This window comes from Pteropus medius, unplaced genomic scaffold (assembly GCF_902729225.1).
Source record: "Pteropus medius unplaced genomic scaffold, Ma_sr-lr_union100, whole genome shotgun sequence".
Classification (NCBI taxonomy): Eukaryota; Metazoa; Chordata; class Mammalia; order Chiroptera; family Pteropodidae; genus Pteropus; species Pteropus medius.
The window spans coordinates 4,532,228-4,557,389 of NW_024342470.1; the positions used below are offsets into that span (position 1 = coordinate 4,532,228).

Here is a 25,162-nt window from a genome sequence, read left to right on the forward strand (position 1 = left end):
CTGCGTAATAGTGTATCTTGCTTAAACTTTAGTAAACTGTACACTTAAAACGGGTGAATGTAAGGTATGTAAATTGTGCTTCAATAAATTTGTTAAAACATCAATCAATATAATTCGCCACATTAACAAAATAAATGAGAATCATACAAGGGTCTCAATAGATGCAGAAAAAGTATTTGATAAAAGTTAACACCTATAAATGATAGTCTTAAAGCAGATTAGAAATAGAAGAGAACCTCCCTAATCTGATGAAGAGGTTATTGCAAAAGAGGGGGGCGGAGAGAGAGGGAGGGTAGGGAGAGAGAGAAAAGGAAAGAGGAAAGGAAAGAAAAAAGAAAAGAAGAAAAGAAAAAAAAAGATGAAATTTAAAAATAACATTAAATGTTGAGGATATGGAACATTTGGAACTCATATATTGCTAGTGGTAATGGAAAAACAGCATTACCACTACTGTAAACTGTTTAGACGTTTCTTATATTTAAACACAGTTAAACATAGACTTAATCTATAACCCAGTAATTCCTGTCTTAGGTATAATCTCGATAGATAGAAACTAAAACTTAGCTTCACAAATGGACTTTTGTGGAAATGTTTGTAGTAGTTTTATCTATTATACCCCAAAACTAGAGCTTAAATGTTCATCAAATGAAAGAATAAATAAAAATGTATGGTTTTTATCGTACAGTGAAACTATCTGGCCGAACACGAAAGAAAACATGCTCTACAATTCCACATTTATGAAATTTTAGAACAGGCAAAACTAAAACCACAACATGAACCAGAACACTAGTTGCCTATATGCTGTGTGTAGTAACTGAAAGGAGGCAAGATAAGGTGTGGCGGGGACATAAAAATGTTTTAAATCTTGGTTAGGGTAGTGGATATGTGAATATATTAAAGTACATTTAATTACATACATAAGATCTGTACATTTTTCTCTGTGTAAATTTTACTTTGATTTAAAATATTTTAAAATCAATTTATTTAAACATTTGCTACATTCTCAATCATAATAAAGAATAAATTATTTATTCTTCATTGGTTATGTTTTATTTTTATTTTATTTTTTACCTAGCCTCTAGCTCACAGGAACAGATCTTAATGACATATGTAGGGCTAAAGGATATTTTTAAAAAATGGTTCTGAATTTTGCATGGGGAAAAAAAAATCCACAAAAATCTATAGTTGAAATTCTACTTAAAAGTGAAATATTGAATGCTTTCCCACTGATTTCAGAAATAAAAAAAAGATGTCCATATCACTTCTTTTATTCAGTTCTGTGCTAGAGAGTCCAACCAGTGCAAAATGTCAAGAAAATTCAATAAAAATAAAGAGTAGTAAAGAAGAAAAACTAAAATTATTCTTATTCACAAAAACATGACTGCATATACAGAAAAAAATTTTTTTTTAAATAATTCCTTTGGAAAAACTGTTGGAATTATTAAATAAATTTAGCAAGTTGCTGGATACAAAGTCAATATATAAAAAACAATTTTATTCCTACATTCCAATACTAAACATTTAGAAAATGAAATTAAAGAATACCATTTATAAGCAAAAACATCAAAGACATAGGAATAAATCTAATGAAAGATGTTTAAGACTTCTAAATTGACAACTAAAATATATTGCTGAGAGGAATTTTAAAAATACATAAATGTATTCGATATGCAAAAATAAATCAATGTTATCTACCATATTAACAGATCAAAGAAGAAAAACCATATGATCATATCAATTGCTGCAAAAACAAACATTTGACAAAATTTACCTCCTGTAGTTAATAAAAATCCTGAGCAAAATAGGAATAAAGGGGACTTTCCTCATCTTGATAAAGATTGTCAATAAAAACCTACACAGTTAATATCATACTTAATAATTAAAGACCAAATGTTTTCTCCCTAAATTCAAGAACAAGACAAGAATATTTGCTCTTACTGCTCTTGTTCAACATAGTACTGGTAGGTCTAGGCAGTAAAAGAAAATAAAATGCACATAAATTAGGAAGAATAAAACTGGCCCTGTTTCTAGATGACCTAATTATCTACACGGAAAATCCCAAGGAATCTTCCTCCCACCCCCAAAAGAAAGCCAACCTCCTAAAACTGATAAATGAGTTCAGCAAGGCCACAGGATACAAGATCAACACACCGAAATCAATTGTATTTCTATAGACTAGAAATGAACAAGCAAAAAGTGAAGTTAAAAATACAGTATCAATTACAATCACTCAGAAGAAAAATATAGTAAATTGAAGCTCATTAAAATATTTCCTATCGAACATTGAATGAGTGAAAATGAAAGCCACAGACAAGGAAAACATATTTGCAGTATACATATTAAAAGAATCATATACAGATTATATGATATGTTCAGGCAAATCACTAAGAAAAAAAAGATGACCTTCACAAAAATTAGCTAAAATTTAAACAAGCATATTACAAGAGAAGACGATCAAATTACTAATATATAGATGACAAGTTGTACAATATCAATGATAATATGGCAAATGCAAATTAAAACCATAATCAGATACTACTATATCTACTCTTAAAAAGCAAAGAAGACCAAGTATTAATGCCAATATGAAGCAACCAGAATGCTCATATATTTATTTTGGAACTTTAAATTTGTATAACCACTATGGGAAACTGTCCGAAAATGTCTATTAAATCCAAATGAACGCATATTCTAGCACTTAGCAATTCAATCCTTGAATATATACCTAACAGAAGTAATTGCTTATATGTATCAAAAAACATGTCCAAGAATATTCAAAGCAAGATTATTCACAATATCTCCAAACAGGAAAAGCACATAAATGTATACCGACAGTGAAATAGATCAATAAACTGTGTTTTTTCATACAATGGACTTCTACATAGAAATGAAAAAGTACTAATTATTGCTTAATGCAATAAAATGGATAAATCTTTGAGACATAATGCTGAGCAAACAGACACAAACGAGGAAACTTTGTATGATTTTAAATATGTGAAACTCAAAAACAGGCAAAAATAATCAATATTGATTGAAGTTAGTATAGTGGTTACATTTTGAATGTATTGATAGGGAAGGAGCATAAAATATACTTCTGTAGTACCAGAAATATTCTATAACGTGATCCAAGTGGTCATTAGGTAGATGTATAGATAAGTAAATCTTAATTTTAGCTGTAAAATTAAGATTTTTGCATTTTATGGTAAGTTAAAATTAAATAGGAAAAAAACCCTCACACACAAGTCTACATAAATCTATAGAAATTTAAACAATGTGGCATTTGAGTAGGAATACACAGTTCATTAGGATTGGTGTCCTAAAGAACTCAGAAACAGATTCACAAGTATGGAAATTCATATTATAAAGTGGCATTTACATATCAGTAGGTAAACAAGAACTATTTAACTATGAGTTATTGGGAAAAGGAAGTAGCAATCTGGGAAAAAAACTAACTGGAGTGCTTGCCTCACACATCGAATGAATTTTGGATAGTTTGAATGTTTAAGTATAAAAGCTAAAACTAAATAATATTATAAGAAATAGTGGGGAAAGCTTTCCTAAATATGACATAAAACATAAAAGCCACAAAAGATTGATAAGCCTGCTTTATTAAAATATTATCCATCACAAAAACAACCACAAAGTCAAAAGATAAAATTTGAGGAAAATGTATTTACAACTCTAGTTACAAAGGGTTAATTTCCCTAATATATAACAAACTCCTACAAATTAGTTAAAATATAAATCTAACAATCCAATAGAACAATTGGGCAAAGGATATGGACAATTTTCAGAAAAAGAAATACAGTTGGCTATAAAACATATGAACATACTACTTAAACTTACTCATAAGAAAGATTCAAAGTGATCCCATGTTTTTAAATCTACCACATTAGCTAAAATAAAAATCTTAATTTTAAGGATGGGAGAAACAGGAATTTTCATATTATTGGTAGGCATATAAATTGCTGAAACCTCTGTGAAAAATGACTTGGCAATATCTATCAAAATTAAAAACGTACATATCTTTTGGCCCAGAAATCCCACTTTTGAGAATATATCTTGCAGATTTCCACACATAAATACCAAATAAAGTATGTTCAAGGTTGTTTATTGTGATATTGTTTGAAATACAAAAGATAAAAATCTAAATGGCCATCAAATAAGCTACAACAGTACAATGAAATACACAGCATTCAAGATGGATAATGAAGAGCTTTCTGTATTGGTGTGAAACAGTATTTAAGATATATAGTTATATTTTTAAAAAATCAAGTTGCAGAAGTTTCATCAATACAAAAATGAATAAATAAGATATGATAAATGGTATAACCTGCACTGAAAAGAAATGAAATAGACCCCGATATATAACATCGCTAGATCTCAGAAGTTTAATTTCAAAACACCAGTTGCAAAATATGATACATATTATGATGTCATATGTAAGAATTTAAAAACACACTCCAAAAATAATACAAATATTATTATGAATGAATATTATAATACAAATGAATAAAATAATACAAATATTATTATGAATGAATATAATAATACAAATATTATTATTATGAATATATATGAAAGATACTTGGAACTATACACACCAAGTTCATGATGATGGTGGCTTCTGAGGAGGTTAAAAGGAGAATAAAATTGGGAGGAATCAAAAAGAGTTCTGACTTGGTGAGTAATTCTTGTTTCCTTCATTTAGAAGATAAAGTAAACAGTATCGCCTTTACCTTAGGAAACATTCATCTCTCCTTGGCCTTGCCTTTAAACTTTTCCACATAATCACAAACACACAAAAATATAAATATATTTTCAAAACATGCAAACAACTCTTTGACTTGAGATTTGTGCTCAGTGCTATATGTACAGAATGACAACAATTCTTTACATTATTTTATGAAAATATTTTGAGACTGTGAGAATCATTGTATAAATGATGACAACTAATATGATCTTAAAATATTTTATATTTTATGATAATGATTATCATATAATAACCTTATTACCACAAATATATGTAAAGTTCATGTTTTGTTTTATTTCTAAAATTTTAAGAATTTTAATGATAATTGCAGTTCATACTATCTTAGATGAAAGAAATTGCCTGAACCAAAGTTAACAAATTATCTAAGAACCCCAATGACTGGAGAAAAGTTATCTAATTTTGCATTATGATCAATAGAAGATAAGATATGTGAAAAATCTTGGTTTTAACAATATTATTAGTGATTTTGCTGAAATGAAGGAAAGAAAAATAAATTTTGTGAAAAATATATAATTATTCATAAATTATATATACTTTATTGATCATCTAAATATTACATGTCCATCAGCAAACTCTCATACATGCAGAGTAATAATTAAAAATAAATCATTTTTGTTATTTACTTTTTAGTCTTAAAAAAGTATAACTTTGTAGTTTTTTGTCATGAAAATATATTTGTCAGTGCAGGTAGGTAAAATGTACTTAAGAGGTTTGTTGACATGATTTAGATCTTGACTATTTAGACATAAAATCTGTAGGATTCTATTTGCAACCTATCCTAGGCTTTGAAAATGTAAGGAACTGTTTAGTAGTAAATGTGACAAAATGTTAGCAAATTTCAGTTCCGAGTGGTGGAAACACAACTATTTGTTACATTAGCCTATTTGTTGTATTTTACTAACAGTTTACGAACAGTGTTTTTTAAAATACTAAGTGGGTAGTTTTATGATATTGTACAATGGGTGATACTTATTTTCTTTGTATTTTTAATAATTTTCTGAATTTTAATAACTTTCACTTTTGAATAGAAAAAGAAAAAGAAAAAAGCATTCTAAAATTTAAAAGAATGGTTTGGAATGAAGATAATTTTAAAAACCTGATCCTTGTATGGACCTGTTTAAGCTTTTTAATATTTAAAGAAAAAACTGCTCCAACAGCCCTAATCAGCCAGTAGCAACTAAGACAGGGGGTTAGAACTTAGATGTTAAAGAGAGAAAATTTAGAATGGACCTGGTCAAGTCAATGGACATGCTGGAAAACAAGTTGCAGCACAATCTAATAGGGGTGGATAGTTGAAGTGGTGAGTTGGCTGTTGGGAAACTAGCAATCAAGGATCTTAGGACACATGAACTCAACTCCCACTTTATATGAGATTGTTGTCCAATATCTTAATTCTAGTCAGTATTCCTCCACAAATTGGACAATATATTTTTAAATTGTATACAATGTTTGTATAGAGTTACTGACATATTTATAACTTCCTTCATGCTCACTTTACACTGAAGATAGGGTCCCAGCTTGATGAAAGGGTCTCAGATTTTATTTCTTGATTTCTGTAGCCCGTGGCTTTGCCTTCTATTTCCCATGACCCACATAGCTATAAAAATAAGTTCTCTAGTGTTGACAGAAAATCTTAAGGAAAGAGAAAAATCTTGAGGTCTCTTTTCTCCTAATGTTCCTGCTTATACTTTGTTTAGGGCTCAGTGGATTCTTTTTTTTTCCCTCGAGTTGAGGAAAACATTTATAGTAATTTTTTAGAAAATATTTTAACTGCTATTTTTACCATTTAATTCGGTAAGTGTGTCAAATTAATATTCTGATGGCCTCCAATGAATTATGTCTCCCTATGTCCTTTGTAATGGAATTTTGCTGTCCCAGCTCCTGCCATAAAGAAGTGAGGTCTGTGTCCCCATCTCTTGGATCTGGGCTCTTGCTTTGACAAATAGAAAGTGATTTAAGACGTCCTTCAGCTTTTGCTTTCCTGCAATACTTGCATAATCACATGAAGAAGTCCTCGTTGAAAGATCACATGAAAGAGGACGAGCCATTGCAGCCATCTCAGCTGAGACAGATGTGTGAGGACATCGGAGAATGACCATTTACCATTCTAACTCACTAACTAAATGCAGCCACATGACTGAGCTCAGATAAAACAAGCAGACTCAGCAAATCCATAGAATTGTGAGGTTAATTATTTTTGTTTTAAGCCACTAAATTTTGGCATGGTTTGTTACGCATCAATGGGAAACTGATATAAAGGGTCATTTGAGATATCTAATCCACCATATTGCTGGAAAAGGATGTTCCCAGTGTGGAAGGTAGGAACCTAAGAGGGATGAAGAGGGCATCCATGTTGAGGGGAGGGAGGCAGGAAATGGTAAAGAAAAATTGGTTACAATAGGGGATTGCTCAAATCATACATTAAGAAAAATGGGAGCCAGTTTTCTCATTGTTGGAGAAGAGAGTTGTGAATATGGAAAAGAGAAAATGAAAACTAAAATAAATCCAAGGGTTTTTGACTTGAATTGGAGGTACCAATGTAAACTCGTGGTTGTAAATATATAAGAAGATAGAGAAGTATAGATGTAAGCATATGTGTGAATACATAAATATATTACCTAACTCTGCCCATTAAGATGTACTGAGAGAAATAGCAATTAGCATACCTTATACCCAGATCTTGACTTCTAAAAACTGTCCTCCACTAAAAGGAGTAATGTCTCTGGTGAAATGGCTAATTCAGAAGCTGGTCAAGAAAAGTATCATATGTGTTGGGAATATTTGGTGTTAGAAAGTTACAAAATGCTCCAAAAATGATGGAGACATATCAAAAGGACATAGAAACCAGTTGAAGGGGCTCTGACTAGCCAAATATGGCATGATTTGATCATCGAAAAATGATGATAGTAATGGATTATAACCTATTGAATAAAATAAGAATCCAAGCATCTATGCATATATAAAAAAAATTAGAGAGGGAGTAGGTAGATAGGGATAAAGGGGGTAAAAAATTATTGATAACATGAAAATTTGGTGAGACACAGTTACTTTTCAAAAATTAATTAATTGCACTAAAACGGAGTGACTTTACAGTGGAGAACCATGGCAGATACCACCTGAATCAAGTGACCTCACTTAACATCACCAAAAATATGACAAATTGAAATCATTCATGGCATGACAGGATGCAATCAGAAGAACACAGAATCACTACTGTGGACTGCATGCCAAAGATGGGTTACTTGTATCTGATCATGAGGAAACAGACAAACCTGTATTAGTTAGCTATTGCTGTACAAAAAATGTACCCCCATACTTCGTGGATTAAAACAGTATTCATTATCTTTCACAGTTTCTGTGGGTCAGGAATTTGGGAGCATCTTGGATGGGTGGCTCTGATTTAGGCTGTCCCCTGAGGTTGCTGAGAATCCAGTTCCATGGTGGTTTAGCCTTATGGCTGGCAAGTTGGTGTGGCTACTAATTAAATGCGTTAGCTCCTCTCCATGTAGGCTTCTCTACAAGGCTATTTGAGTGTCCTGATGATGCAATGTCTGGCTTCCTCCAGAGCAAGCAATGTAAGAGACTGAGGCAGAAGCTGCAGTGTCTTTTATGACCTAGCCTGTAGGCATATATCATCACTTCCACAGTGATGGGTTACCCCTGATTCAGAGTGGGAGGGGACTGCACAAGGGCGTGAACACCAGGAGATGAGAATCATTACGGGCCATCCTGGAGTCTGGCTGCCACAAATCACAATTAAGGGACAAAACTGCTGACCATTAAAATCATGAAACTTAAGAAAATGCTGAGGAATTGACTCATATTAAAGGTGACTAAAGAGACATGACAACGAAATGCAACACATAATTTGGGGCTGGATCTTTTGCTATAAAGGCCACTATTAATTAGATAATTGGGAAACCTGAATGAGGTTTGAAGATTAGAGAGGTTAGTGTTCATTTCCTAATTAAGATGGTTGTATAAGGTTATATAGGCATACCTCATTTTATTGTGCTTCACTTTATTGCATTTTTTACAAATTGAAGGCAAGACACTCCACCAGCAAAAAGATGACGACTTCCTTTATTGCAGTGGTCTGGAGCCCAACCGCAGTACCTCTGAGGTATGCCTGTACACTGGAATTTTCTTGTTTTGGAGGAAGACACAATAAAGAATTTGGGAGTGATGGGGTATCATATTGCAACTTCCTCTCATCTTTTCTGAATATTTGAGATTGTTAAAACACACATACCTTTAAATGTAAAGAAATAATTTAAACTACTTAAAACAGCTACTTAAGAGGTTTTATACTGTCACTTTTTAACCCAGATCATTTTTCTAACAGCCCTTCTTTATAAAAGTCACTGTGCTTTAAACTTGAGAAACTCATGAAAAGCCATAGAAAATAAGAAAAAATCTATTGTATTTTGGCATGTAGGTTTACAGTCCTTTCGGAGTGCATACATACATAGTCACAGAAACTTTTTAGAAATGAATTATAAACATATATCATACTGTTCATATTTTTATCATAAACCTTTCTCGGGCCAATAATATTCTTTTACAATATAAAAAGAGATTACTTACCTGCTTTCATATATCGAGTCAGAGATGAAGCTGAGATCCAAGACAAGTTGTGCTTGCCTCCAAGGCCTGTACCTTTTCTCCCCACTCCCCACCCCAAACAGGAAAAGAAAAAAAAGCAGATTTTTTTTTTTTCACCTAACAAAATGTGTCAACAAAGGCAATGATGCTTGCCAGCTGCACAGCTCCTTGCAGTTCTCAGCACCCGTTCACACGTGTAGTCTCAGGGTCTTCCAAAGAGGTATGTTTTAATGTGCCACCTTCATCTTCATGCCTTTTATATAATGAATAGTTGTGATAGTCTCTGTTTCATAATATTCTTTTCAGGAGACTTATTTAAAATAGCACTGCATGGTTTACCATTGGCTCCTTTCGAAGTGATGATGGGATGTGTCAGTGTAAGAGTTAATCAATGGATAGTTGAGTATCCATTGTGCAGAAGATTCTGCATCTAAATAGTCTCAGGAGTGCCAAGATGTGAATGTTAATTCCTTGCCAGGAAGCACCCTGAAATTCGACCAAGGAGAGATGATAAATATCCATATAACAATCCACAATAGCACCAGGCAGTCTGTGCTCAGTGGTAGGAGTCATAGAAGTACAAAGGGCTTTTATCATCAGAACGACTTTGAGAAGGAGTGACTTGAGCTCAGACAGCAATGATGGAGGGGATGTACATGGAGTCTTTCTGGCAAAATAAATAGTATTAATAGGAATGTTTCAGACATGTGTGGTGGATGGTGAAGAGAAGAGTTTGGTTAGAAAGTAGCAAAGAGAAAAATGGGTAAGAAGTTAGGTCAGGGACTGATTGTGGAGAGCTTTGAATGCCATATCCAGAACAAATTTTATCAAATGAGAAGCAGCTGGGTTGTATGAGAGCCAGGCTTTAGGTGGGAAATGAGGAAGTAGAGCCCTTTTGTAGATAGCTCCCTAGAGCCAATTGGTAGAAAAACGAAGGGGAAGAGAGGACAGCGGCTCTAAAGGGTCAATTAAAATTATTAACAACACGGGGGAAGGTATGCATACTTGAAGGCTGAAGAAACAGTGCCGGTGGAGAGAAAAAGATGGAAGATGATGGAGAGAGAGAATAATTAGTGAAGCAAGTTTTCTAGTGAGGTGAAAGAAAATAGAATCTGGAAACGTGTTGATGGAGAAGTTGGGGGAGAGGGTATCTTTGAGGAGGAGGGAAATCACATACTCTGAGACAGGAGAGAGAGACTGGTCTAAGTACAGAGATGGAATGGTTTCATGCAGAGAGAAGGGTACAAGATGTGTTGTCCCAGGTTAGGCCAAGGCTCAGTGGGTTCAGGGCAGCAGGCAAGGGGTGGTCTGGTTTGGAGAGTGATGGTGATTATTTAAAGTGAAGTTGATAGCGCAAAGGCCAGATGAAGAAGAGGCAGAGAGCCTGATAGGGAGCACAGACTTGCAGAGGAAAATCCACACCCAGCCCCCCATGATTAGAAACCATTTCCTATAGGTGAGTTGGGGCTCTTTGGAGTGGATAAATTCTTCCAGCCCTTCGTTTTGTCTTCTCTCGTGGCCTTGGAATTCTCTGGGGCTAGGATTACCTAGGTTCTTCGGCAACACTGTCCAACAGAATTTTCTGTGATAATACAAAGATTCTATATTTGCACTTACCTATACGGTAGCCACTGGTTACATGGTGGTTCGGAGGCCTTGAAATATGGCTAATGTGATTAAGGAACTGGATTTTTAAAATATATTTAATTTTAATTAATTTAAATAGTCACACATGACTAATAGTCACCACATTGGACAGAGCAGCTATTGAAATTAGTGAAGAACGAGATAAGACCTTCCATAAAAATGGAGAAATGCATGGGGTCAGATAGAAGATTCTTGTTTTTATAGTGAAAATTATTATATTTAGAATTAGCCAGCTGGACTCAGTTTAGATGATCCCAATCTTGTTGGCAATATCCAAAGCATCGTAGTTGGGAGTCAGTAGAACATATGCCTTCTTCTCTCCATCAGGCCTGTTCAGGGTGTTGACTTTGGCCATGTCAATGTCACAGAGCCTCTTCACAGCCTGTTTGATCTGGTGCTTGTTGGCCTTGACATTCACAATGAAACAAGTGTACTGTTGTCTTCTATCTGCTTCATGTCTGACTCAGTAGTCAAGGGGAACTTGATAATGGTATAGTGGTCAAGCTTGTTTCTCCGGGGGGCACTCTTCCAAGCTATTTGGGTTGCCTTCAGAACCGCAGTGTCTGGGAGCATCGGCAGGTGGGTGACTTGTTTATCTTCTTTTTTTTGTGGCTGTGGATGCCCTTCAGCAATGCTTTCTTTGCCTTCAAGGCCTTTGCTTTGGCTTCCGCTTTGGGAGAGGCTGGGGTTTCCTTCTTTGCTTTCAGTGCCATCTTCGTGAAAAGCAGACAGGAGCTTTTGCTATTTATTTAGAGACACGAGTTTTCCCAGTGACAACCCTGGCTGATCCTATCAAAAGTAAGATTGTAGAGCTTCAGAAACTCCACATTCCCTTCTTTTTGCTCAAGATAAACACACTCACAAGGATCTATTATTTTGGAGAATGATTTTTTTATGGCTAGATTCTGAGTGTTTTCTTATCTTAGGGACAGTCCTGTCCATAAATTTTTACACCTGGGAAGCTGCATTAGCTATCCTAAAGTTTATTAATGGGGAAATGTGGAAACACAGGAGACTATTTACTCAGGCCAAAGTAGCTTCTGTGACTCTTCTGTGGTCATAGAGAGGAAGTCTGGAGTCCTAGAAATAGTTCTGGCTTAATATCAGAGAAACCTCGATTCAGGTTTTGTCCTTAAGGAAGTTATTCAAACATTTTAACTCCATATCTATAAAATGGAAAGAATGATACCTATTTAAATGGGCTGTTGCAGGTGTTACATATAATTACTAGCTATTCATATTAACTCCACACTGATTGCCAGCTAATGTGCTAGATACTAGAAATAAAATGGTAGGCAAAGCAAATATGATTCTTGTTCCACTAGCTTATGTTTTAGTGTGTGAAGATAGGCATTAATCAAATAATCACAGAAATATATACTTTATAATATAATTACATTATATGAAATTTCAGACTGCGATAGGTCTAGGAAGGGAGAATATAGGTGAGGTGATTTTTAAAACATGTTTGCAGATTTTTGACACTTTCATTCTAAAAGGTAGAATCTAATTACCCTCCCATTGGATGTGGGCCCATCTTAGCGACTCACTTATAAAAAATAGAATTGGGTAGAAGTGATGCTATGTAGCTTCTGAGACTAGAATAATTATTTTTCCCCCTCTCTCCCTGCCTTCCCACTTTCCCTTCCCTTCCCTTCTGCCCAACCAGCCCCCTACTTCCTCCCTTCCTCTCTCAATGGTTGTTTTAGAATTCAAGTCACTATGTTGTAAAGAAGCCCAAGCCCAACAAATATGGAGTGCTCCATGTACAAAGAAACGGAATCTTCTTACCAAAATCCAATACCAACTTGCCAGCCATACGCGCAAATGGTCCTGAAGTGGAAACTCCAGCCCATCAAACCTTCTGGTACATTCCTGCTGATATCTGACTACATCTCATGAGAGACCACAAGCCAAAACCACCTAGCCAAGCCATTCCCAAATACCTGACCCACAGAAGTCATGAGAGGTAACATATGAGAATTATTGTTTTAAGACATTAAGTTTTGGAGGTATTCGTTATCCAGCATTAGATAACTCATACAATAGGAAATCACGTGATAATGTCTGGTGATCATGAAAACTGACTTGATGAAATAACATTTGAGCTAATAACAGGAGGAAAGGAATGAATTAGATAAAGAGGAGGGAAAACTATTCCAAAGAGCTATACTAACACCAACAAGGGCTGTCTGGGCAGATGATGAATCTAAGGAACCAAAAGTTATCCAGTGGTCTTGGAACACACAACTGAGTGGGAGAGATATAAGATGGCTGAAAAGGTAGGGAGGGGTCAGTTCATGCAGGACCTTAGGTTGACTTTTCCTAACTATGGTAGAGCATTCTGGAAGGGTATTCAGCAGGTAAGGATGTATCAAGCCTGACATCTAAGCTTCTGGTGCTTTCCCAAGAAACACCTGACGAGGACTGTATTCATAGTGGAAGACTGTAGTTTTGGATGGGTTGTTTGACATACTTTTGAGAAACTCAGATGATGTTGTCAAGCAGAAATTATATATACATGTCTGGAGTTTCAAGGAAAGATATGGATTGCATGTGCATGTTTGAAAGACAACAGAAAACAAATAGTAATTGTAACTAATGGAGTGAATTAGCTGGAATCAGCTGGAGGCTGGATAGCAAGTAAGAATAAAAAACCTCTGATCCAGAACTATAAGATTTAATAGCTAGCTAGAGGAGAATGGGTCAGCAAAGGAAAATGAGATAGAGCAGCCAGAGAAGTAGGAAAAAAAGTAAAAGACTGTGCCAGGGAGAGAGAAAGATTATTTTGGGGAGGTGATGGTCAACAGTGTTGAACAGTCCAGGATGGTGTGGATTAAAGGACCATTGAGCTAGCTACACTGACTCAAGAAGTGATGGACACCTGTTTCGATGAAATAAGTGATGAAGGCAGAGCCCAATTGGACAGGGTTAAGGAAGAGTGGGAGGTAAAGAAATGGAGGTAACGAAGTCAGACAATCCTTTTCGGAAGTTTAGCCGTGAAAAGGAGAGAGGACAGGAGCAGGGGATGAATTAGAGCAGTAGAAGGTTATTTTTGTTGTTTTTAAGATGGGGAAGAGACTTGTGTATGTGTAAATGCTAATGGAAAGGATCCAGTACAGAGTGATATTGAAGATCTGGAAGAGAGTGTAGGTTGTATAATAAAAGTGTTATGAAAATGTGAGAGGGGATAGAATTCAGAACCCTGGGCATGTGGGAGGCATCTGAATATGGGCACCTGTCTTTAAAATTTATTTAACATTTAAAAATTGTGAAATACAACAGATATGTAAAAAAAGAGTACTTAAAACAAATACATGTTTTACTGAATCAGTGAACATTCACGTAACCAGACAAAACCAAAACATTGCCAGTACTCCAGAAGAACCCTCTACCCTGTTCTTTCCTGTCACAAACCCCTCTCCCTAGTGATAAGCCACTACCTAAGATTTACTGGTAATTACTTCATGTTCTTCCATTTAGTTTTCCCTCTTTCATTCTGGATTTGCTATCTAACTACACACCTCTAAACAATGTTGTTAAATTCTCCTTATTTTTGAACTTTATATAAACACAACTATACTACAGGAGTTCTTTCATTTCATGCTTCTTTCACTTGATAATACTTTTTTAGGATTCATCCATGTCATTGTACGTATCTATAGTTCATTCATTTTCAACTCTGTATTGTATTCCATTGCATGATTATATCATGTTTCATTTATCCTTTGTACCATTCGTGGTCATTTGGGTTGTTTCTTGTTTGGAGTTATTACAAAAATACCCCAGAGAACAATCTTGTACGTGAGTCCTGGTGAACATGTACTTGAGTTCCTCTTGGCTATATTCCTAGGAGGAACTTCTGGGTCATAGAGTATGCACATTTTCAACTTCACTACCTAATACCAAACTTTTCTAAAATGATTGTACCAATTTACACTCCTATAAAAAAAGGTGCTTGACTTCATTGAGAATGAGATAAATTGTATCACTATTATTAATATCTTTACTTGTCTTACAAAGCATTATCTTCCTGAGCCAGGTGCTTCCTAAGGGTAAGTTCTAACCTACCAGCTTTCCTAGCTTAAGGCGAGTCTCATAGTTACTATCTCGGCATGATTTGTTACCATTAAGTGAATCACTGTTTCTCTGTTACAAGTTAGTTTCTTCCTTGGTAAAATTTGGGGGTAACAAATGCTCTTGTATCATTAGTGATACAAGTAATCATTACATCTCAGTGTAAGCCATCCCTGCAGAAGGGTGATCTTTTGCAGCCAGTATAGTACTGCATTTGGGTGGCTGAGTGGAAGATTACGAGTATGAAATCTGGATCTGGACTGCCTGGGTTTGAATTCTCATTCTGTACTTTCTAGCTACATGATCCTGAACAAATTATTTCTGGTCTTCTCTGGTCTTTAGTTCGCTTATCTATAAAATGAGACTAATAAGAATACCTACTTCATAGGAGGACAGTGAGTATTAAGTGAGGTTATATATGGGAAGTACTTAGAACAGTGCCTAGCATTCTACTGCTTTGATATATGTCCGTTTCAGTTTTGGGTCAATAGGTGTCAATGGTTATGAACATAGGCTAAAGTCAGAAGAAATTCAGTTTCTGGCTCTACTATCTCCTAACTCTATGACTATGGGCAAGTCATGTAACTTCTCTACACCTGAGTTCCTTACTTGTAAAAATTGAGCTAATAATGGCTTGTATAGGTGCCATGAGGATTGAGAGGGAAAATACAAAATGCCAAGTGCTGAATATGGGTGTAGTACATGGTATTTGCTATCATTTAAGCAGGTCCCAGGTACTGTTCTTGCCCTCAGATGCTAGGGGTGAACAGCTCCTGGGCCCCAAACCCATAAGTCCTATGCACTGACCACTGGGTGACTGAGGAGAGTGAAAAAGTTAGGGTGGAAAGACCACAAGAGTTTCTCCCATTTATGTGTAGGTCCTGGGTAGTATAGTTAACTAGATGAGACCAGTACACTTTTTAGGGGCTCAGATATGGGGGCATCCCAGTACACTGGTAACTAACAGAATGCAAGTTGTATGTCTGACATGAAGAGCTTTGGGGATCCTTGTGAGAAAATACCTCGTTGATTAGTCTTCCTGGAAGGAAAGGTTTATAAGATGAATCTAAAAGCACATAGATGGGAGATGCTGAAGAAAATACTGGTCAGGAAGTCACAGTACGTCATGAAGAGCTTTGAATCCCAGGCCAAGGTATTTTTCCGTCCGTGATTCAGTAAGGAATGGGAGACCTTGTATTGCCAGGTGGCTGTGAGATGGGAGCTAGACTCTGAAAAGCACCCAGGTGCACTGTGACAACAGTGGTTTAGAAACCTTCTTGTTTGGCTGGCACTGCCATCAGACTGTCAGATGCTTGTAGAAGATGATATCTGAGAGAGATATGCCTAGTACAGTTTTAATGCCAAATTATGTTTGCACATTTCCAAAAAGGAATGTTAAGGTGGCTGGGTTATTATTGTGAACCTTATTATATCATCTTATTATTGCATGCAAACTAGAGATAAAATGCATTAGTACCTGACTGTGGTGGTGGATGCCTGCATAGGTTAGAAAATTGTATAGAATACAGGTACATACAAATAAGAAGCAAGACTAAGGAAATATAAGATCGGCGGTGTTGTATCAATGTAATATCCTGATTGTGATTTTATATTATAATTTTGGAAAACATTACCATTGGGGAGAACTGAGCAAAGTGAACAAACGGTTTCTCTGTATTATTTTTTGCAACTGCATGTAGATGAATTTTCTCAACAAAAAAAATTTCAATAAAAAATACAATAGTAAAAGTTACGTTTTGTAGAAAGTGAGTCACATTCCCCCTTCCTCAGTTACCTACATGTAAGAGATTCTTGGGGCACATAAATTAGGTGCCATTATTTATCCTGAGGCCCCAGTGGAAAGAAGAGCAAAGTGCCTGGAAAGGATGAGGCCAAGAGTACAGGAACTGCTTTGCTATTTAGATTTAAGTGAAACTGAACATTACAATCACCCCAAATTCTGACAGTTCTGCCACAGCGGGTCAACTTTATCCAGCTGTTTTCTGATTTACCTATTGGCTCTACTATTTTTGGGTCACTACCTCCAAAGGTAGCATTAGAATAATTATCTTATTATGGAAGTGTAGCTTATCTACGAAAAGAAAAAGGAAGAAAGGAAGAAAGAAAAAAAATAGGTATGACATGAAGTTGCCAGATATAGCCTTTTAAAATTTAGGGAGTTTTTACCTGACCCATTACTTTAGACAAGTACAACCCACAGAGATGAGTGAACTTAATTCCTTGAGTGACTTGGAGAAGACCGTGCTAACAGAGTAGCGTTATTACGAACTCTGTAATTATCCTTTCTCTGCTATGCTAAAGGTTACCCTTCCCAACAAACAGCAAGGCCTACTTCGACTTGAAAGAGAGCCCTGAACTTTTATAAAGTGAAAGAAAAGAGAAGAAGAAAAGGCAGGCTGGGAATTCGGCCCCAGGAAGGCATCCACCGCACTGTAGAAGAACCACCTGAATTTCCAGGAAAAAAAAAAATTGTCTTCCCCTGACTTGCAGATTTCCACGAGTCCAGCAGCGTTCTAAGCGGCCGCCGGAGCTTCTGAGTCCGCGAGGAGGGAAACTGAGGCAGGTTAGACGCGGCGAGAGTAGCTCGCGTCTGGGAGTTAGCCCCAAGTAGGGAACCCAGGCTTCCAGAGTCCTCCGCGCTGGCGCAGACACCTCCATGCCGCCCTCCTCCCGTCCGCCCCGCCCAGCTCGGGACAAAGCCCGGAGCCCGCGCCGGGCGGGTGCAGGGCGGCTCCCGCGCGCGCCCCGCTCCCCCGTGGGCGCGAGACTCCGCCCCGCCAACCCCTTGGAGGGAGCTTGCGCCCCAACGGCGAGGCGGCCCAGCCGACCCCGCCCCGATCCCCATGACGTCACCGTCGGCAGCAGGCCCCGCCCCCGGCCCCGGGCGGCAGGCCGCATGACGTCACCGAGGCCCCACCCCTCCGGAGCGAGTTCGGTCCTGGCGTTCATTTCATTCCTGTCCTCATTCCGAACATTCTTAGCATCGCTCGCGCCGCGCCGCGCCGCCCGAGCCGAGCCGAGCCTCTGCAGCCGCCGCCGCGGCCCCGCCGCCCGCCGCGGGCGCCCACCAAGCACTTTGCAGACTCGCTTCCACCCCGCGGGCCAGTCCGCGCGGCGGGGCCCGGGCCCGGGGCGGCCGCGTCCAGGGACAGGCCATGCAGTGAAGCCCCCCCACCCCGTACACCTTTGCCCGGAGCCGCGGGCAGCAGCTCTGTGCACCCAGCCGGCCCCGGGTCAGGAGCGGTGCTAAGCAGGGGTGGGGTGGCCCAGCCCGGGGACCGGGAGCCGGGGAAGGAGCCAGGCACCGAGCTGAGGGCGGGGGAAGCGGCGCCGAAGTTTGCCTCGGACTCACCGGGCGCTGCGGCGGCTCCCTTCGCGAGGTAAGTTGGCGCGCGGGGCTGATGCTGGGTGCGAGGGGCGCACGGGGCGCCGGGGGGCGGGGGATCACCGGCGCGTCCCCCTGGCGCGTCCCGCTCGCGCCGCTCTTTCTCTGCGGGCTCTGCTTTGTGTGTGGCGGGCGGGAGGGCAAGCGGAGGGCCGGGGCCGGGCCCCCGCGCCCCCTTCAAGGTGAGCGGCGGGTGCCGCCGCGCGAGTTGCCGGGACGCCAAGTTGGGCCGCGCGCTGCGGAGCCCGCGCGGCAACAGGCGGCCCCAGCCGGCGGCCCTGGAGGCGCCGGGCCGGCCGCGCCGCGCCCCCCGCGCCCCCCTCTCCCGCCCGCACGCGCACACACGCACACACCCTCACATCCTCGGGCCGTTTTCACGTTTTTCTCGGAGAAGTCAGAAGTTCGGAGAGAGCGCGGGCGGGGAGAGCCGCCGACACCGCCTCGGTGCTCGAAGCCGGCCAGACCCCCCCACAGAGCCTCCCGGCCGCCCCAGGCGTCGGGGCCCCCCCAGGCTGGCCCTGGGTCTGCGTCGAACTGTGCTTCTGGCGGGGTTTCGCTCCTTCTTCTCAAAGATGAAAGAGGGCACGGTCGTCTTTGCTGCTTCTCCAGGACTGTTGCTGCCTCCGCCGCCGCTTCATTGCACATTCAAGTGGAAAATTTTCAGGAGTCAGCAGAAACATTGTGTCCAAAAAAGACTGAGTCGCAGTTACCACCAAACCCTGGAGGAGACTCTCCCTGGAAAACTTCCCTTCGGTAGGAAATACTGGGGGATTTGTTTGTTTATTGGAAGAGAAATGATCCCCAGAAGGGGAGAAAATCAGGGTTCACTTCTAGTCTTTGTTCCGTAGCAGCAACACTTGTTTTCAAAAGTCCGGAGGCCCGCTTTAAAGAAAGTTCAACTTGTATGAGTTTCCTTTTTAAAAAACTGTATTTTTTTAAAAACTAAGGCAACATTTTAAATGAGTTGAAACAATAGAGGGCTCACACTTCCCTTATTCTCCTCCCACGAAAAGAAATAAAACCCAGATCATAATTTTCTTTGCTTTTTAATTCTTTTAAAAGATTTATTTAAAGTTGAATGGTGTCACTGTATAAAAATATTTATGAAACAATGAAATACCAGCCACCAGCATTTCTCAGAAGGCTTGTTAACTTCTCAGAAGCAAGTGGCTGCCTGTGATTTGCAGAAATGAAAATTGACCCCAGTAAGTACTGGAAACTTAGAGACAGATGATGTTGCGAGAGCCGGTAATGTAAAAAGGCCGTGTTTTAAAATCAGTGCCTTGGAGGAAGCCCAGGTCCTGGGACAGAAAGGTCTGCAAAACCTATCAGATTTCAAAATAGTGTTGAAAAAATTAAAAATGCTATGGATATTGCAAAAGATCAGAACCCTATCATTTCAGGACAACCACATATTTCTTCCTCGCCACCTTTCACTGTGATTGTTTCTGAAAGTTGAGGTGGTCTGATGGCTTGTGTGGAGCTGGGTGCCTGCAGGTGGTTACCTGAGTCGACACATCTTTTCAGGAAGATGCGATCTCCCTGCATTGTCAGAGTAGCGAGTGGGCTTCTTTTCTGCAACCTGCTGTGGATCTTGCTTGTGTCTTATTCAACGGGGGGCTTCTCTGCTAGGGTACTCTGAGGCAGGCAGTGGCTGGAGAACAGAACTAAGGCTGTGCCCAGTGATTGGTTCATCCTTTCACTGCTGGGTTTTGTGCCCTTCTGTAAATAATAGCAGGATCTTTGGGCCCAAACACATCTGAATGCTTATAAGGGCAAGACTTAGATTTTACTTTGGTTATAATCTTTTCTCTTTAGGAGGAAATAGTAGCACTGGTTACAAAGTGACTCAAGAAATGGATTAGTTGAACCTTTGTCAACAGCGAGGTTTTGAATTGTTGATTATTTTTTGGGGGAAAGGCTTATTTTTCTAATTTCACTATTTCCATAAATGGTCACAGATATTTTTGTTTAGCATTTCTTTGTACGCGCAACTGTGTTGAACTCTCAGGTTTCAGGTTTTAAACAGAGTTTACAATTCTTTTATTTGTTGTTGGTATAAAAATGAACTGATAAGCTGTATCCTTTACTGGTTCTTGCTGATGGTACAAAAGTGCCAATGTAGACCATTTTATTTTTACTTAAATGATAAGTATTATTTGATCCGCAGTTTTAGGGGAATATTAGAATACCTTTTCTTTCTTTCTTTCTTTCTTTTTTTTTTTTTTTACAAGTTTGAAACAAACCCGGTGTGACACTTTGCCTTGACAGTAAGAGTATAAAAATAGTATAGGAAAGAATCTTTGTTTGGAGTCCTCCTCTGTGTGATCTTTTATAAAGTAACAAATAGAACTTAATTCAGAGAATATGACTGAGAGATTATTAGAGTTTTTATCCCCCCCAAAAAAACATAAACCAGGACTCACCATGGCATATATTTAATGAAATTTAAAGAGAGTGGGCAACTTAGCTTAGTTTGAGCCAGATTGAAATGAATTTCTCACTGAGAGGCGCTTCCTTGCATTGTGGTACAGTGTGTGTCTGGGCCCCAGCAGCAAACTAATTACACATAAGGAAGGGTTGAGGAGTGTACAGCCTGGGGAAAGTCAGCTTCCTCCTTTCTTTCCCTCTTCTTCTCTATCCCTCTTTTGCTTTCTACAGCAACAATTATATATTCATACACTCACTTTGGGGACTGACATCCCTTTTCTTTAGAAAAAGGACAAACAAGTCATAAGGAAAAACAGTGTTCTGTTTTTTTGCTGCTTGAGCTTTAGTCATTTATAAACAATTCTGAATTTTGCTGGCTCTGACAATGCAGAACAGCAAATATAAGAGAGCGTTTCTTACTGGGAAAAATTGGGGAGAATATATCTATCATCTGTGTGTAGATCATATTTGTCACATTTTTAGTAGAAGAGCATGTAACAGGAACAGTCGGAATGTAGATCCCAAATGTTAGATAGGCTTTTGAAGAAATGAGCTGTGCCATTAACAATATTTTAAGGTTCCTTGCTTCAGAAATGGATTGTTATCTCATACATGGTAGTTGTACAAGAGCCTGCACATCTGTGGGATTACTCCTCTCTAATCTCATGTGCTATTATGTGTTAATTGTGAGCATGATGATACTGCCTGCACATGAAAATTGTGCTTTTTCTCTCAGAAGGTTGGTGCAAATAACTGCATGTATGATCTAGTGTACGTAGAACAACACGTTCACATACAGATAGTACGTAGATAACACTTCTAAGCTTGTACTTTAGGCACTTTGTCTTGTTTCCAGTAAAGAGATTGCAAAAGAATCAAAAAAAATATTGCTGAGTGAAAGCTGTGCTTAGAGGTTGGATCTGTTCAGTGATAAAACTTTGGGGGCCTGTTTTCTCCAAAGACTGAAGAATGCTGGCAAGAACAAGTGTCCAGCTTTCTCTGTAGAACCACAGGGAAATCAGAGACCACCTTTCTGTTGATAAATGCGGGTATTACAGCTTTCCCTTTAGAGTTCAGTGATTGGAACAGTAGAGTGCTAGTGTCCTACTTCTGAACTCGGCAAGAAAAGTATATTGTAAGCTTTTTGCCCTTTGACAAACTTAGGCTTTGCTGCAAAGCTATTGAAGACTGACTGAAGGCTGGAAAAATCTTTTATAGCTGCACAGTGCTTTTTCTTATTTTATCTGTAGAAGCCACAGACTACCCTGTGGTATTTAATTTAGATCTCAAACCATGTTCGAACAATACATGTGATGTATTTTATTCTTTCATATTCACAAAATTGATAATATCAAGTAATGTTCATCTTAAGCATTTAATGTTTCAGAGTTCGGCTTTTTGACAAATACTAGGTTAGACCTTCTTGTGTTGCAATTTACTAGATACTTATGAAATCAGGGAGGTTCAGGGCCTTCCCTATTCTGGGATAGTTTTTGGAACGCTAGAATATTTGGATCTAAATAAAAGCTGTGAACTATTGAGAGTCCGTAGTCTGTAACGTACTCTTCACAAGCTTTCTTGACCATATCCTATATTTGAACTCACAGTTGAAATTCAGCCATTTCTTCAGATACATTTGGGCTTTGTAGTGGTGCAGAATAAGAGAATTTCGATGTATGTATTTTTATTTTAGTCAAAGCAAATGGGATGCCCAGAAGGGTGGATTTTCAGGATGGTGTTTCTTACAGGGTGGCTCACTCACAGCTCTTAAGTTCTCCTTTTGTCCACTGTTTTTTGGCATGTTGGAAGGATTCTCAAAAAAATAGTTTCCATAGTCTGGGAGTTCTGGCTAACTGTGAAACCATTGGTTTCTCTTCTGATTGGATGGGGAGTGGGGGGCAGATGTCTTAAGAGGCTGTCTTTTCTACTTTTGTGGCAGGCCAAGGGAAGGCTCTATGCTGGTTGTGTTATGAGTCTCCACTCCCCCGCCCCCGCCTCAGTATTTACTATCCTGATGCAATGCTTTCTGCCTTTTTTTCACATTAGTTTTAAGGCTCTGTCCTAGAATTTCATTTGCAGTTTTGGTTTAAAGGACAGAGCCCAGCATTGGAAAATGGGTTTAAAAGAAAAAGCCAGCTTATCGAAGAACAATTTAAGCCACTGTTGTCTCCACTGGGAAATTCTGGTTGCTTTTAGGCATCTGACAGGTTTAGCTGTATGTGTAAAGTGACTGAAACACTACTGACTGGGAATACACAACAATGACGAGTGCTGTTGTTTTTACTGATATATAAACTGAAAAACTGCTGCTAATGGTGGGAAATGTTAATTATGTGAGAACATATTGAACTTATATTCTCTGGCATGAACTTTAAAAAAAAATATGCATGAACTGCGCTGCTTTTTTATAGGCACAGCTTTCTAATTATCATAATTCAGTTCAGCTCCGCTCTTGGATGGAGTTCAAGTGCAATCTCGATTTAACTTGAAAGGAGATTTTTCTTTTTACACCGAGAATGTTTAAGAAAATTTGAAAAGTTCATCCAAGAATGCTTTCCGTTTAGGTGTGGGTAATTTGGGGGGATGAAATGAGTGCCTTTATGTAATAGTTAACTAGATCTGAATATTAAGAAAAAGACTTATTTTTTTTTGTACTTTGCACCTATGCAAACCTGTTTCTTGTGCATTTTTGCATAACCAGGTGTTATGTGTTGCCGAGTTCTCTTTGAAAACTGGAGTCTTTTCCCTAATATTATAGTAAACTTTAAAACAATGAATTATTATCATCAATGACATCTGCAAAGATAGGAACCTTTTTAGAGAAAGTGGAAAGAAAAAAATTTAGAAATCTTATGAATTCATTTGACAAAAATCACCATTAATCTTTTATACCAACCAAGCCTTTAGAAGGTGATCTCCTTATCTGGTCATCTTTACACTTTGACTTGATGGCATTTTGTGAAGGGAGTTATCTTTGACAGCATTCATTCCAGTGTCCAATGTCCTTTAAATTTCCTGTGACCTTAGTTAGTGTCTTTACAAAGAAAAAAAGTTAATGAAGCCCAGGCGCCAAATCCTCTGTGGAATCAGTTTTAATTGGAAGAAAGAACAACTTCAGCTGGACCTTCCGACTTTCGTCTGGTCTGACTTCTACTGCTAGAATGCAAAGGGAGCCTGCGGAAACCAAATGACTTCATTTGCTCTGGCACTTCAGAGCCGAATTCACTTCCATGGTGGTGAAATAAAAGGAGCCAAGTGTTTTAAATAGCCACTCCCCAAGGCCTGCCCGCCCGAGTGTTTTGAGAAAAGCGCATTGTCTGCTTGCAGCTCTAGCTGGGAGCCTGGCTTGCCCTCCCCCACCAAGCAGCTCCAGTTCTGGAGTTGACATCTGGTTTTCTCCCTGTTCACCTGATGTATATACCGTACATGTGCACACATGCGGTGTGCACGCATGTATCCTGCAGTAATGTGTATTTTCGACCATTGAATGTCTGTGTGTTTCTAGTCCCTGGTGGGATAGGGGGAGGCACAAAGCTAATAGCACAAAATAAAATGTAAACACAGTAGCTGTCCTGCATGCCGCTGCTGCTGGGTTTCTGTCCGATGGTGCTTTCTGGGTAGGCGTGCCTATTGTTGTGGCAGCAACAGGCGGCAGAAGTTGGGGCACCATATGGCGGATGTGGGCCTCAGATAAGCTGTCTGGTAATTTAGCTTATCAATAGCATTTTGATATGCTTCATTTTCAGATCACCCATCACTGTGGCTGGGGGTGTCTTGGGGGCTAACTGAGTCCGAAACCATTGAAACCATTGTGAGCAACGCTTCCTTTAGTGGAATCTCTTTCAACCCTTTCTCCCTCGGTGCCTTTTCATCTGAAAGCCTTTGGAAGACAATGGTGGTTGTCGTTAGAAAGAGCCCCGTCAGCTGAAGGAAAGGTCAGCCCCTAGTCCCCAGCCCCACCTTGAAATCTGGGACACTTAGAAGACCTTGTCAGGTATTTTTATTGATAGGAAAACAGAAAAATAAAGCTACTTAATAGCATTTCATACTGACAGAGCCAAGAAATTCCCATAATTCAAAATTTGCCTTTGTTTTAAATACTGGCCAGATAGGGCTGATACTGTTTTTATCTTGATAAAAGGTTTCTAGTTGTTGTATGTTAAAAATATCTCCCTAATTTCCTTTCACTTTTGAGTTTTACCTTAATCATAAAATGTAAAAAT

General features: G+C 38.7%; 1 protein-coding gene and 1 pseudogene across 10 annotated transcripts in view; one reads left to right on the plus strand and one right to left on the minus strand.

The window, feature by feature from the left end:
- Nucleotides 1-5,035: 5,035 nt before the first annotated feature.
- LOC120603220 (60S ribosomal protein L23a-like) lies at nucleotides 5,036-16,169 on the minus strand (annotated as a pseudogene).
- A 2,197-nt stretch (nucleotides 16,170-18,366) lies between these two features.
- TEAD1 (TEA domain transcription factor 1) overlaps nucleotides 18,367-25,162 on the plus strand; it is a 250,050-nt gene continuing 243,254 nt past the window's right edge. For 9 of the 10 annotated variants that reach the window (XM_039863631.1, XM_039863640.1, XM_039863633.1 and 6 more), the window contains exon 1: nucleotides 18,394-18,504. The gene's annotated coding sequence lies outside the window, so the exon portion shown is untranslated. Of the gene's footprint in view, nucleotides 18,505-19,118; nucleotides 19,263-25,162 lie in introns of all 10 variants that reach the window. The other variant, XM_039863632.1, reaches the window with a different exon arrangement.